Source organism: Pteronotus mesoamericanus, unplaced genomic scaffold (genome assembly GCF_021234165.1).
Source record: "Pteronotus mesoamericanus isolate MK-2021 breed Mesoamerican mustached bat unplaced genomic scaffold, CSHL_Meso_final contig_57, whole genome shotgun sequence".
Classification (NCBI taxonomy): domain Eukaryota; kingdom Metazoa; phylum Chordata; class Mammalia; order Chiroptera; family Mormoopidae; genus Pteronotus; species Pteronotus mesoamericanus.
This window is the reverse complement of record NW_026555203.1, coordinates 565,772-578,164: the sequence shown is the minus strand read 5'-3', so window position 1 is coordinate 578,164 and position 12,393 is coordinate 565,772. Positions and strand designations below refer to the sequence as shown.

The 12,393-nt window shown below is 37.2% G+C and overlaps 1 pseudogene; it reads left to right on the top strand.

The window, feature by feature from the left end:
* Positions 1-7,660: 7,660 nt before the first annotated feature.
* On the top strand, positions 7,661-9,384 carry LOC129076155 (aspartate--tRNA ligase, cytoplasmic-like; annotated as a pseudogene).
* The last annotated feature ends 3,009 nt before the right edge of the window (positions 9,385-12,393 follow it).

Below are 12,393 nucleotides of genomic sequence, written 5' to 3'. Positions count from 1 at the left end.
CTTAGTTTGTTTTTGCTTTTCAGGTTCAGTTGTTGATAGTAGTGAGTTTGTTGTCATTTTACTGTTCATAGTTTTGATCTTCTTCTTTTTCTTAAATAAGTTCCTTTAACATTTCATATAATGAGGGCTTGGTGATGATGAACTCCTTTAGCTTGACCTTATCTGGGAAGCACTTTATTCACCCTTCCATTCTAAAGTATAGCTCTGCTAGAAAGAGTAATCTAGGTTGTAGGTCCTTGCTTTTCATCACTTTGAATGCTTCTTGCCAGTCCCTTCTGGCTTGCAAAATATCTTTTGAGGAATCAGCTGACAGTCTTATGGGAACTCCTTTGTAGGTAACTCTCTGCTTTTCTCTTGCTGCTTTTAAGATTCTCTCTTTATATTTTACCTTTGGCATTTTAATCATGATGTGTTTTGGTGTGGCCCTCTCTGGGTCCAGCTTGTTTGGAACTTTCTGTGCTTCCTGGAGTTGTATGTCTATTTCTTTTGCAAAATTTAGGAAATTTTCTTTCATTATTTTTTCAAATAAGTTTTCAATTTCTTGTTCTTCCTCTTCTCCTTTTGGCATCCTTATGATTCAGATGTTGGCACATTTGGAGATGTCCCAGAGGGTCCTTACACTCTCCTCACTTTTTAAAATTATTTTTTTTTCTTGCCGTTCTGGTTGAATGCTTATTTCTTCCTTATGTTCCAAATTATTGATTTGAATCCGGGTTCCTCCCCTCCACTGTAGATTTTTCTTTATTTCACTTAATGTAAACTTCATTTATTCCTTTATGTTGTTACCCTACTAAATGAGTTCTTTGAGCATCCTGATCACCAGTGTTTTGAACTCTGCATCTGATAGGTTGGTTATCTCTGTTTCAGTTAGTTCTTTCCCTGGGATTTTGTTCTGTTCTTTCATTTGCACCCTATTCCTTTGGCTCCTCAATTTGGCAGCCTCCCTGTGTTTGTTTCTGTGTATTAGGTAGAGCTGCTTTGACTTCCTGTCTTAGTAGCATGACCGATTGTAGAAAAGGCACCTGTAAATTGTGTGGGGAGGATATTTAGGTAATCACCAGGGCAGGGCAACCTGTTTCACCATTTTGTGGCTCTGTGTGTTAGGGAGGGCTTGTAGGGAACAATGTTGCCACTTGGCTTCTGGAGGTTTTCCCAACACTCTCCCTGTTTATGGTCACTTCACCTACTCCCCATATGCAACTGGCACGCTTACAGCTGTTGCCCTGGTGCTGAATCCCAGAATGGATGGGTTTATGTATGTTTTAAGACCATGCTGGCCCTTTAAGTGAAGTTTTATGAAAATCCAGCAGTTTCTTCAGCTGCCCTTACCCCCAATAGCTTTTAAAGCCAGAAGTTATGTGGATTTATCTTCCCAGCACTGAAACCCTGGGCTCTGTGGTCTGGCCCAGGGCTGGGATTTCTTGCTCCTAAGGTATGTCTCCTGATTTTTATCCACCATATATTCAATGTGGGATCATCCTCTGCCTCCACTGCCTCTCTGTGCCACACCACGCTTCCACCCCTCCAACCCTCCTACCCATCTGTGTGAATGTGGCTTCTTTAAATCCTTGGCTGTCGGACTTCCATACAGTTCAATTTTCTTATGGTTCTGGGTGCTATTTGTTTTGAGATCTAGTTGTAATTCTTTATTTCGTTATGCAAGGAAGTGAAGCATGTCTACCTATGCCTCCATCTTGAATGGAAGTCCTTTCTGTCTTTTTTTTTTTTTAATGAATCTGGTTAAATGTTTATCAATCTTGTTTGTTTCCAATGAACCAACTCTTGGTGTCATTGGTCATTTGTATATTTTTAGACACTATATAATGAATTTATAAAAGCTGACAAATACTATAAATATTAGTAAGTCTAGAAAAACAACCCAATATTAACTTTCTTAGTTAATATTGGTAAGCCCTTTTATATTGTTTGTTGTGTACTATTCCTTCACTTGCCCTTATGATATTACAATATTTTCAATAAAAGAATGGAAAGATAATTATCTCCTCTTGCAGGGTTAATCAAAATTTGTACTTTATTATTCATACTTTTTATTTCACTTTTATCATTGACAGAGTTTTTTAAATTGTCATTATGATATTAAGTCAGGTTTTGACAGACTAATCCTTGTTTCAGTTTACATATTTAGCTTCTTATTTATCATATTTAAATTCCTATCCATCAAAAATTCCAAAAAACAAATACAAAATTGATCTAAAAATAAGGTATTTGTATGAGCAATTCAGATGTATTTAAAAAGTGATACTGCATGTATTGTTACATATTTGTATAATCAAATCACAGACAGTTTCATGGAAGAATTTTACAAAACATTTAAGGAAAAGTTAACCCCTGTCCTTCTCAGACTATTCGAAAAATTCCAAGATGAGGGAAGACTCCAGACTCTTTTTATGAGGCCAGCATCACCCTAATCCCAAAACCAGATAAAGAAAGAAAGAAAACTACAGGCCAATTTCACTGATGAACATAGAAGCTAAAATCCTCAACAAAATATTGGCAAACCACATCGAGCAACACATTAAAAAGATTATCCAACATGATCAAGTGGGATTCATCCCAGGGATACAAGGATGGTTCAATATACGCAAATCAATAAACATAATACATCACATAAACAAAAGGAAAGACAAAAACCACATCATCATCTCAATAGATGCAGAAAAATATTCAATAAGGTACAGCACCCATTTATGATCAAAACACTCAGCAAAATGTGAATAACTGGGGCATACCTCAACGTAATAAAGGCCATATGTGAAAAACCTACAGCCAACATCATAATCAAAGGGCAAAAACTAAAAGCTTTCCCACTAAGATCGAGAACATGACAAGGATGTCCGCTTTCACCACTTCTTTTCAACATCGTATTGGAAGTCCTAGCCACAGTGGTCAGACAAGAAAAAGAAAGAAAAGGCATCCAAATTGGAAAGGAGGAAGTAAAACTAGCATTGTTTGCAGATGACATAATAGTGTACATAGAAAACCCTGTAGACTCCACCAAAAAACTACTCAACCTAATAAGTGAATTTGGCAAAACAGCGGGCTACAAAGTCAATATTCAGAAATCAAATGCATTTTTGTACACCAGCAATGAAATAGAAGAAGAAGAAATCAGAAAAAAATGCCATTCGATATAGCAACAAGAAAAATAAAGTACCTAGGAATAAATTTAACCAAGGAGGTAAAAGTCCTATACGCAGAAAACTATACAACATTGAAGAAAGAAATGAAGGAAGACACAAATAAATGGAAGCATATACCGTGCTCATGGATTGGAAGAATTAATATCATCAAAATGTCCATACTACCCAAAGCAATTTACAGATTCAACGGAATTCCTATTAAAATACCAATGACGTATTTCACAGAAATAGAACAGACATTTCAAAAATTTATATGGAATCATAAATGACCCCAAATATCCGCAGCCATTTTGAGAAAGAAAAACACAGCAGGAGGGTTCACAATACTGGACATCAAACTATATTACAAAGCCACTATACTCAAAACAATCTGGTACTGGCACAAGAACAGACCCATAGACCAGTGGAACAGAATAGAAAGCCCAGAAATAAGCCCAGGTCTATATGGGCAACTAATATTTGACAAAGGGGGAAGAAGCATAAAGTGGAGCAATAATAGCCTCTTCAACAAATGCTGTTGGGAGAGCTGGACGGCTACATGCAAAAAGTTGAAAATGGATCATCAGCTGATACCATACACAAAAATAATCTCAAGATGGATAAAAGACTTAAATATAAGTCGCAACACCATAAACGTCCTAGAGGAGAACATTGGCAGGAAACTCTCCGATATCCCACGCAGCAATTTTTTCACCTATATGTCTCCCAAAGCAAGGGACATAAAGGAAAGAATAAACAAGTGGGACCTCATCAAAATAAGAAGCTTCTGCACGGCTAAAGAAAACATCAGCAAAATGAAAAGGGAGCCAACCGTGTGGGAAAATAGATTTGCTAATGATACATCAGACAGAGGCTTGATCTCCAAGATATACAAAGAACTCACATGACTCCACTCCAAGAAGACAAATGATCCAATCAAAAAATGGGCAAAGGACCTGGGCAGACGCTTTTCCAAGGAAGAGATACAGAGGGCCCAGAGACATTTGAAAGGATGCTCGGCGTCACTAGCCGTCAGAGAAATGCAGAGCAAAACCGCAATGAGATACCACCTCACACCGGTCAGAATGGCCATCGTAAGCAGATCAACAAACAACAGGTGCTGGCAAGGCGGTGGAGAAAAGGGAACACGAGCACACTGTTGGTGGGAATGCAGACTGGTGCAGCCATTGTGGAAAGCAGTGTGGAAGTTCCTCAAAAAGCTGAAAATGGAACTGCCTTTTGACCCAGTGATTCCCCTGCTGGGACTATACCCTAAGAATCCCAAAACGCCAGTTCAAAAGAACCTATGCACCCCAATGTTCATAGCAGCACAATTGACAATAGCCAAGTGCTGGAAGCAGCCTAAATGCCCATCGGTAGAATAGTGGATCAAAAAACGATGTTACATTTACACAATGGAATACTATGCAGGAGATAGAATAAAAGAATTATGACGTTTCGCAACAGCATGGATGGAACTAGAGAGCATTATGCTAAGCGAAATAAACCAGGGGGCGAAACACAAATACCGTATGATCTCACCTATAAGTGGAACCTAACCAACAAAACAAAGATGCAAGGAAAATAAGACCAGCAACACTGAGAAAAAAAAGAAAAGAAAAGAAAGCAACAGAGACAAGAGGGAAGGACGGTGGGGTGGGCGGGGGGAAAAGGAAGAGAAGGGGCAAGTCAAGGAACATATAGCAAGGATGCATGGACAAAGGCAAAGTGGAGAAAGACCGAGGGAGGTAGGGGGGGAGGGGGGCAGGGGAAAGTGGTGGGGGGAAGGCAGAGACAAACCTATTTGAAAAAATAAATTAATTAAAAAAATGAAATAAAAACTATTAAAAAATAAATGGAAGTTTTTACAAGTTGAAAAGTACAGGAACAAAAGGAAAAAAAATCCACTAGATGAAATCAATAACAGATATAAGAAAAGCAGATAGCAGAAGAAAGAGTTAGTGATATCTGCACCTCCTTGTTCATTGCAGTAGTAATAATGGTGGCCAAGACATGGAGACAACCAAAATGTCCTTTGACAGAGATTAGATAAAGAATATGTAGTACATATATGCAATGGAATACTACTAATCAGCCATACAAAAAGGCGAAATACTGCCATTTGAGACAACATGGATGAACCTTGTGAATATTATGCTAAGTGAAATAAGTGAGTCAGAAAAAGTTAAGAACCATATGATTTCACTCATGTGGGATATAAAACTGAAACTCATGGATACAGACAACAGTGTGGTGGTTGCCAGAGGGAAGGGAGTAGGGGTGGAGGGGGCTTAATACATGGTGATAGAAGATGGTTTGACTTTAAGTTGTGGGCATACAGTGAAATATACAAATCTAGTATCATAGAAATGTATACTTGAAATCTATGTGATCCTATTAACCAATGTCACCCCAATAAATTTAGCAAAATTTTAAATAAATAAATAAATAAATAAAAAGAATTAGTGAACATGTAGATCAATACCAAATAGAATTAATAGAAACAACCCAATAAAGAAAATAAAACAACTTAAGAAAAATGAACATCTCAGAGACCTGTGGGACAACCTCAAGTGTGCATGAGACACCCACAAAAAAAGGAAAGAGAGAAAAAGGTAGGAAGCATATCTGAAGAATATGGCCAAAATCCTTCTTGATTTGATGTAAAACAATATAGATCTAAGAATCTCAGTGCATTCCAATCAAAGTAAAGACAAAATGATTCACACCCAGACTCATCATATTTAACTATTGAAGCCAACTGTTCAACACCAAAGAGAAAGTCTTGAAAACATGTAAGAGAACAACAGTAAGACTAATGGCTGATTTCTCAACAGGAAGAGTAGAGGCAAAAAGATAGTGTAATGACATATTCAAAATGCTGGAAAAAAGAAAGATTTTATTGCTAGTATACCCACCTTAGGAGAAATACTAAAGGAAATTCTTAGATGAGAGGAAATTATACTAGACAATAATTTGAATCTACAAGAACAATTAAAAGAGTGCTGAAAAATACATGAGTATATATTAAAAAACTGTAATTAATAAAAAATATAGTGTTACACACATTATGTGAGTATTTTTGTAACATAAATTCCAAGCAGTGAAATTGCTCAGGTCAAAGGGTATTGTGCACACACTTTTTACTCTCTTCTCAAGCCTCTGCACCCTCTATCCTATTTTTGCTCTCATCTGCTAACCTTGCTTCCTAGTTCACTGGGAAAATGAGAGCAAGAGACCTTCTACAAGCGCTCACCTTCACAACCTATCCTCTTGCCTGCAGCTGTCTTTATTTCCTGCTGGCCCTCTCTTTGCGCACTGGATTCCAACCCCATCCTCCTACTCAATGACTTTACTCCATCAGCTTTTCTCTCTCTCTCTCTCCATTGCATCTTTCCTATTTGCATACAAAGACCTTATTTTGCTCTAGCTGGTGTGACTCAGTGGATTGGGTGCTGGCTCTCGAACCAAAAGGTCACTGGTTTGGATCCCAGTTACAGCACATGCTAGGGTTGCGGTCCAGGTCCCCAGGTGGGGACATGTAAGAGGCAACTGATCAATGTTTCTCTCCCTCTCTTTCTCCCTCCCTTCCCCTCTCTCTAAAAATAAATAAATAAAATCTTTTAAAAATTATTTAAAGAGACGTTATTTCTACTTTCTTTTTAATCCAATTGCTCCTCTAGTTACAGTGCTTTGTTTTTCTCTGTTCCCCTCTAAAACAAAGTTCCTGCTGCCTCTAATCCCTTTCCTCCCATTCTCTCTGGCACCCATGCCATCCATTCTTTCACTCTTACCACTCTGCTAAAACTGCACATGAAAACCTCCCCTACAAAAACAAAAGATCTGACCCAAGCTGTCAATAGTGCCCAGGTTGAGAAACCCTGCCTGTATCTGGTCTATTCTTTCCCCAGATATCTACATGGCTCACGTCTTCACCTCCTGGTCTTTGCTCAAATGTCTCCTCAGAGATGCCTGCTGTATTTAAAATTGTAATCCCTCCAACCCCCATCTCTCTTTCTTGTCTGTTTTCTAAAAAGTGCCGATTATTCTCTGATGTACTATATGTTTCATTCATTGTTTCTTTCCTCCTTGAGAATTTAAACTCCACTTAAAGCATAAATTTTGAGTGTTGCATGTCTACAGCAGTATGGCTCAATAAATATTTATTAAATGAATGAATGAATGGCCAACTTTATCTTATAGGATTATGCTGTCCCGTATATTCCAGTCTGTTTCTATATTCCATTCTGATCCATTAAACTGTCAATTCCTGACACAGGGGGAATAAAAAGTATGGCTTTTTATTACTTTTAATTACTGTGGCTTTATAATACATTTTACTATCCGGTAGGATTAATTTCTACTTGTTAACCTCTTTTCCTCAGGTTTTAATGTATTTTATTATAGTTTTGTCAAGTTCCCCATCTCGATTTCCGGAGTCGAGCCCCCATGAGGAGTTTGAGGGCGTATGCTGTGAGGAGTGCGGAGAGGGCAGAGGCCGTGCTTGAGGGAGAATTCCTTCTGTCCTACTCTACGGAAGCCTGCGAGGGAGGGTCAAGACTTCTTCCCTGATCCGTTGTCGCGATGCCCAGCGCCAGCCGCAAGACTGTGGAGAAACCGTGGGAGGTCATGGATGCAGCGGAAGATTATGCTAAAGAAAGATATGGAGTATCTTCAATAATACAGTCACAAGAAAAATCAGATCAGGTTTTGGTTCGGCTTAGCGATTTGACAGTACAAAAAGCTGATGAAGTTGTTTGGGTGCCTGCAAGGGTTCATACAAACAGAGCTAAAGGAAAACAGTGTTTCTTAGTCCTACGTCAGCAGCAGTTTAATATCCAGGCTCTTGTGGCAGTGGGAGACCATGCAAGCAAGCAGATGGTTAAATTTGCTGCCAACATAAAGAAAGAGAGCATCGTAGATGTAGAAGGTGTTGTGAGAAAAGTCAATCAGAAAATTGGAAGCTGTACACAGCAAGATGTAGAGTTACATGTTCATAAGATTTATGTGATCCATTTGGCTGAATCCCATTTGCCCTTGCAGCTGGATGATGCCATTTGGCCTGAGGTAGAAGGAGAAGAGGAAGGAAGAGCTACCATTAACCAGGATACAAGATTAGACAACAGTCATTGATCTTAGGACATGAACTAGTCAGGCAGTCTTTCGTCTCCAGTCTGGTATCTGCCATCTTTTTTGAGGAACTTTAATTAACAAGGGTTTTGCGGAGATTGACTCCTAAAATTATCTCAGCTGCCAGTGAAGGAGGAGCCAATGTATTTACTGTATCATATTTTAAAAATAATGCATATCTGGCTCAGTCCCTACAGCTATACAAGCAAATGTGTATCTCTGCAGATTTTGAGAAGGTTTTCTGTATTGGACCAGTATTCAGAGCTGAAGACTTTAATACTCACAGACATCTAACTGAATTTGTTGATCTGGATATTGAGATGGCTTTTAATTACCATTACCATGAAGTCGTGGAAGAAATTGCTGACACCTTAGTACAAATATTCAAAAGACTTCAAGAAAGGTTTCAAACTGAAATTCCGATGATGAATAAACAATTCCCATGTGAGCCATTCAAATTTTTGGAGCCAACTTTAAGACTAGAGTATTGTGAAGCATTGGCTATGCTTAGGGAAGCTGGAATTGAAATGGGAGACGAAGATCTGAGTACACCAAATGAAAAACTGTTGGGTCGTTTGGTAAAGGAAAAATATGATACAGATTTTTATATTCTTGATAAATATCCATGGGTTGTAAGACCTTTCTATACCATGCCTGATCCAAGAAATTCTAAACAGTCCAACTCCTATGACATGTTCATGAGAGGAGAAGAAATACTGTCAGGAGCTGAAAGAATACACGATCCTCAGCTGCTAACAAAAAGAGCCTTACATCATGGAATTGATTTGGAGAAAATTAAGGCATATATTGATTCCTTCTGTTTTGGAGCCCCTCCTCATGCCGGTGGAGGCATTGGTTTGGAACGACTTAACTATGCTGTTTTTGGGACTGCACAATATTCGTCAGACCTCAATGTTCCCCCGTGATCCTAAATGACTCACTCCTTAAAGAAAGCCATGTTTTATATTTTTTCCAGTAACCTGCAATTGATCAGGCAGTACCTTAGGTACCTTAAAATATGCAGTAAAATAAATGTCTTATCTAAAGTGCCACAATTACTTTTAGATTAATTCAGTATAGGTTACTTTAAAAGAGAAGATTTCTATAACTTTGGACATGCTTCTGTAGGAAATGCTTGAACATTTTAATGAAAAATTCATATGGTTATGTTAAAATTCCTATTGCATTACTAAAATAAATGTTAACAATTTTAAGCTGCAGTGTTAATGTCTTAAATTTTCAATATTTGAGCTTATTTTTTAAAATTCTGACATTTAAATCAGAATAATTTTAGGGAAGTATCTGAGATTTTAATGAATATATAATTGACATATTGTGGAAAATTAGGCAGAAAGTATCAATTCTTAAAAGTTGGGCCCAGGCATCATGTAAAGCAGGTTAGAAAATATTCAATATAATATTGTAATAAATTGTTAAATTCTAATCCTGAATTTCAATAAAATTTGAAAGCTAAAAAAAAAGTTCCCCATCTCTGTCTTCAGAGAATTCCTTTCTAGAATTTTGTTTGGATGTGTGTTAGATTTATAGATGAATTTATATAGAACTAACAATGTTATTATGTTGAATCTTCCTATTTAAGAATAAAATATATTTCTACTTATTGATATCTCATTTTATGCCTCACAGGAAGATTTTTAAATAGTTTTCTTTATAGAGGTTCTCCTGCTCATTTCTAGTTCAGTATTAGATATTTTTTGGGCTTTATTTATTTATATTGTGAATGGGATAATCTCTTAATCACCCAACTCAGACAAGTATAATGGAAAAATTAAATACATAATATTCTTCTTCCTCATTTTGCTTCCCTAACAGGAATGCTTGAAGTGTCTCTTTCTACATTCTGATATCTTAAAAACTTCATAGCTTCATGTGACGTGAAAGATTTTGCAAATGTTTTTTGCAGCCTGGATGCTCTATTTGGTTTTCCTTACTTTGGACACTTACCAAATTCAAAATTCATCTCTACAACACCTGGACTATTGTGGGAAAGAAGGTTGAGACTCTATTCTGTGGGTAGTTGACAGTAATTTTTGGAGTTGATCACTAAGAGAATTAACAATTCAGTTCACACTGAAACTCTTTTGTTTCAGTTTGTAGGTTTAAAGAAAGTTCAACTTGCAATATTCAAATACTATGGAAGGTACTTTATTTAATGAACTAGTAGTGGTTTCTAACCCATGCAAGACAAAAAACATTTACCTTAAGAGCTTTAAAAAAACCCCTCACAATATAAAAAAAAATGCTTTGGAATGCAATTACTTTAAGTCTGCTTTATAAATGGAATGAACTGAAATGTGTTCAAAGCTAGAAAAATGCATTGCTATAATTTTATGTAATTTGTATTCTGGAAATGTTATATTTTTTAAAAGGGCTTAGAAAGCCCATAATGGGCTGTCTTACCCTTGTTTGTTCTCTTGTTTGTTAGAGAAAGCATGCGGTCCCATTAGTCCCTGGGCATTGTGAGGTAAACACACAGAAGCATTTACTGAATACATGAAAGTTGCAATGAGGCAGTCTTTTTGCCAATAATATAAAGAGAAATGTCTTGATTAAATTTGGGGGTGGGGAGGGGCAATTTTGTTCCCATTGCAGATGTCTGATTAGCTATGAAAAGAGAACGTGTTCTCTCCAAGCTTTGGGTTAATAATCTTAAAATCTATTTCTGTGGCTCTTGTTAAAAAACAATCAGATGTGACACTGAAAGCAGAAGCCATTAAAAGAAAACAATGAATGCTTAGACCACATTAAATAAAACAACCAAATGCTTTGAAAACACCACAAATTATGTTGCAAGTAAAAGAGCATTTGGGGAAAATGTATTTGCAACATATATGACAGGTTTCTAACAAATTGATTGAAATAAAAAGAAGACACATGCTCAAATAGAAAAATTGGCAAAGTCCCCAGTTATAATACAAAAGAAGAAATACAGATGGAAATAAACATGAAAAGCTGTTGTGCTTTACTGGTGATCAGAGACATGCAATTTAAAATAATATTGCTATTTTAAAATCCTATCAGGGTGATAAAGATTAAAAATTATTAGTGTCCTGCCCTGGCTGGTATGGCTCAGTGGACTGAGTGCCAGCCTGCAAACCAAAGGGTCACCGGTTTGAATCCCAGTCAGGACTCATGGCTGGGTTGTGGGCCAGGTCCCCAGTAGGCAACCTATTGATGTATCTCACACACATCCATGTGTCTCTCGCTCTCTATCTCTCTCCCTTCCCCTCTCTCTAAAAATAAATAAATAAAATTAAAAAATTATTAGTGTCCAGTGCTTAAAAAGGTGTGGGGAAAAGGCAGTTCTCATATATTACTGTTGAGAGAGTCAATTGAGGGCAATTTGGCAATATGTGTCAAAACTTAAAATATGCATACACTTTATTTAGCAATTTCAGAATTTAGAAATTTATCTTAGAGGAATGAATATTTTGCATGTGCACAAAAATATATCTTTAGATATATTCATTGCAACATTATTTATAACTGCCAAGATTAACAGCCTAAATGTTCACCAAAATGGAACTGTATGAGATATAACCCTGGCCAGTGTGACTCAGTTGGTTTGAGCATTGTCCTGTGCACCAAATGTTGGGGGTTCAGTTCCTGCTCAGGACACATATATGGGTTGAGGGTTTGATCGCAGGTTGGGGCATGTATGGGAGCCAACCAATCTGATGTTTCTCCTTCTCTCTCTCTCTCTTCCTCTCTAAAATCAATAAACATATTTTTAAAAAAGGAACTTGATAAATAAATTATAGTGATCCTTACACTAAACGACTTTTAAAAATGATGAAGTAAATCTATATGTGCCAACAGAGAACAATTCCAAGAGATTTTACTGAGAAATGCAGGTCCCAGAACAATAAGTATGATTACTGTCTCTAATTTGCTCCTTTCATGCTCTCCGGCCCCAACCAACTCTTGGCAAGTTCTCCATTACCACTGATCTCAGTGATGCTAGCATTCAATCTCAGGTCTCATGCGCAATTCTCATTACATGAAATACTTGATCACTCCTTCCTCTTTGAAACAATTTTTTTCACTTGACTTTCAGGCCCCTACATTCTCCTGGTTTCTTTCGGCCCCATGGGCTCCTTTA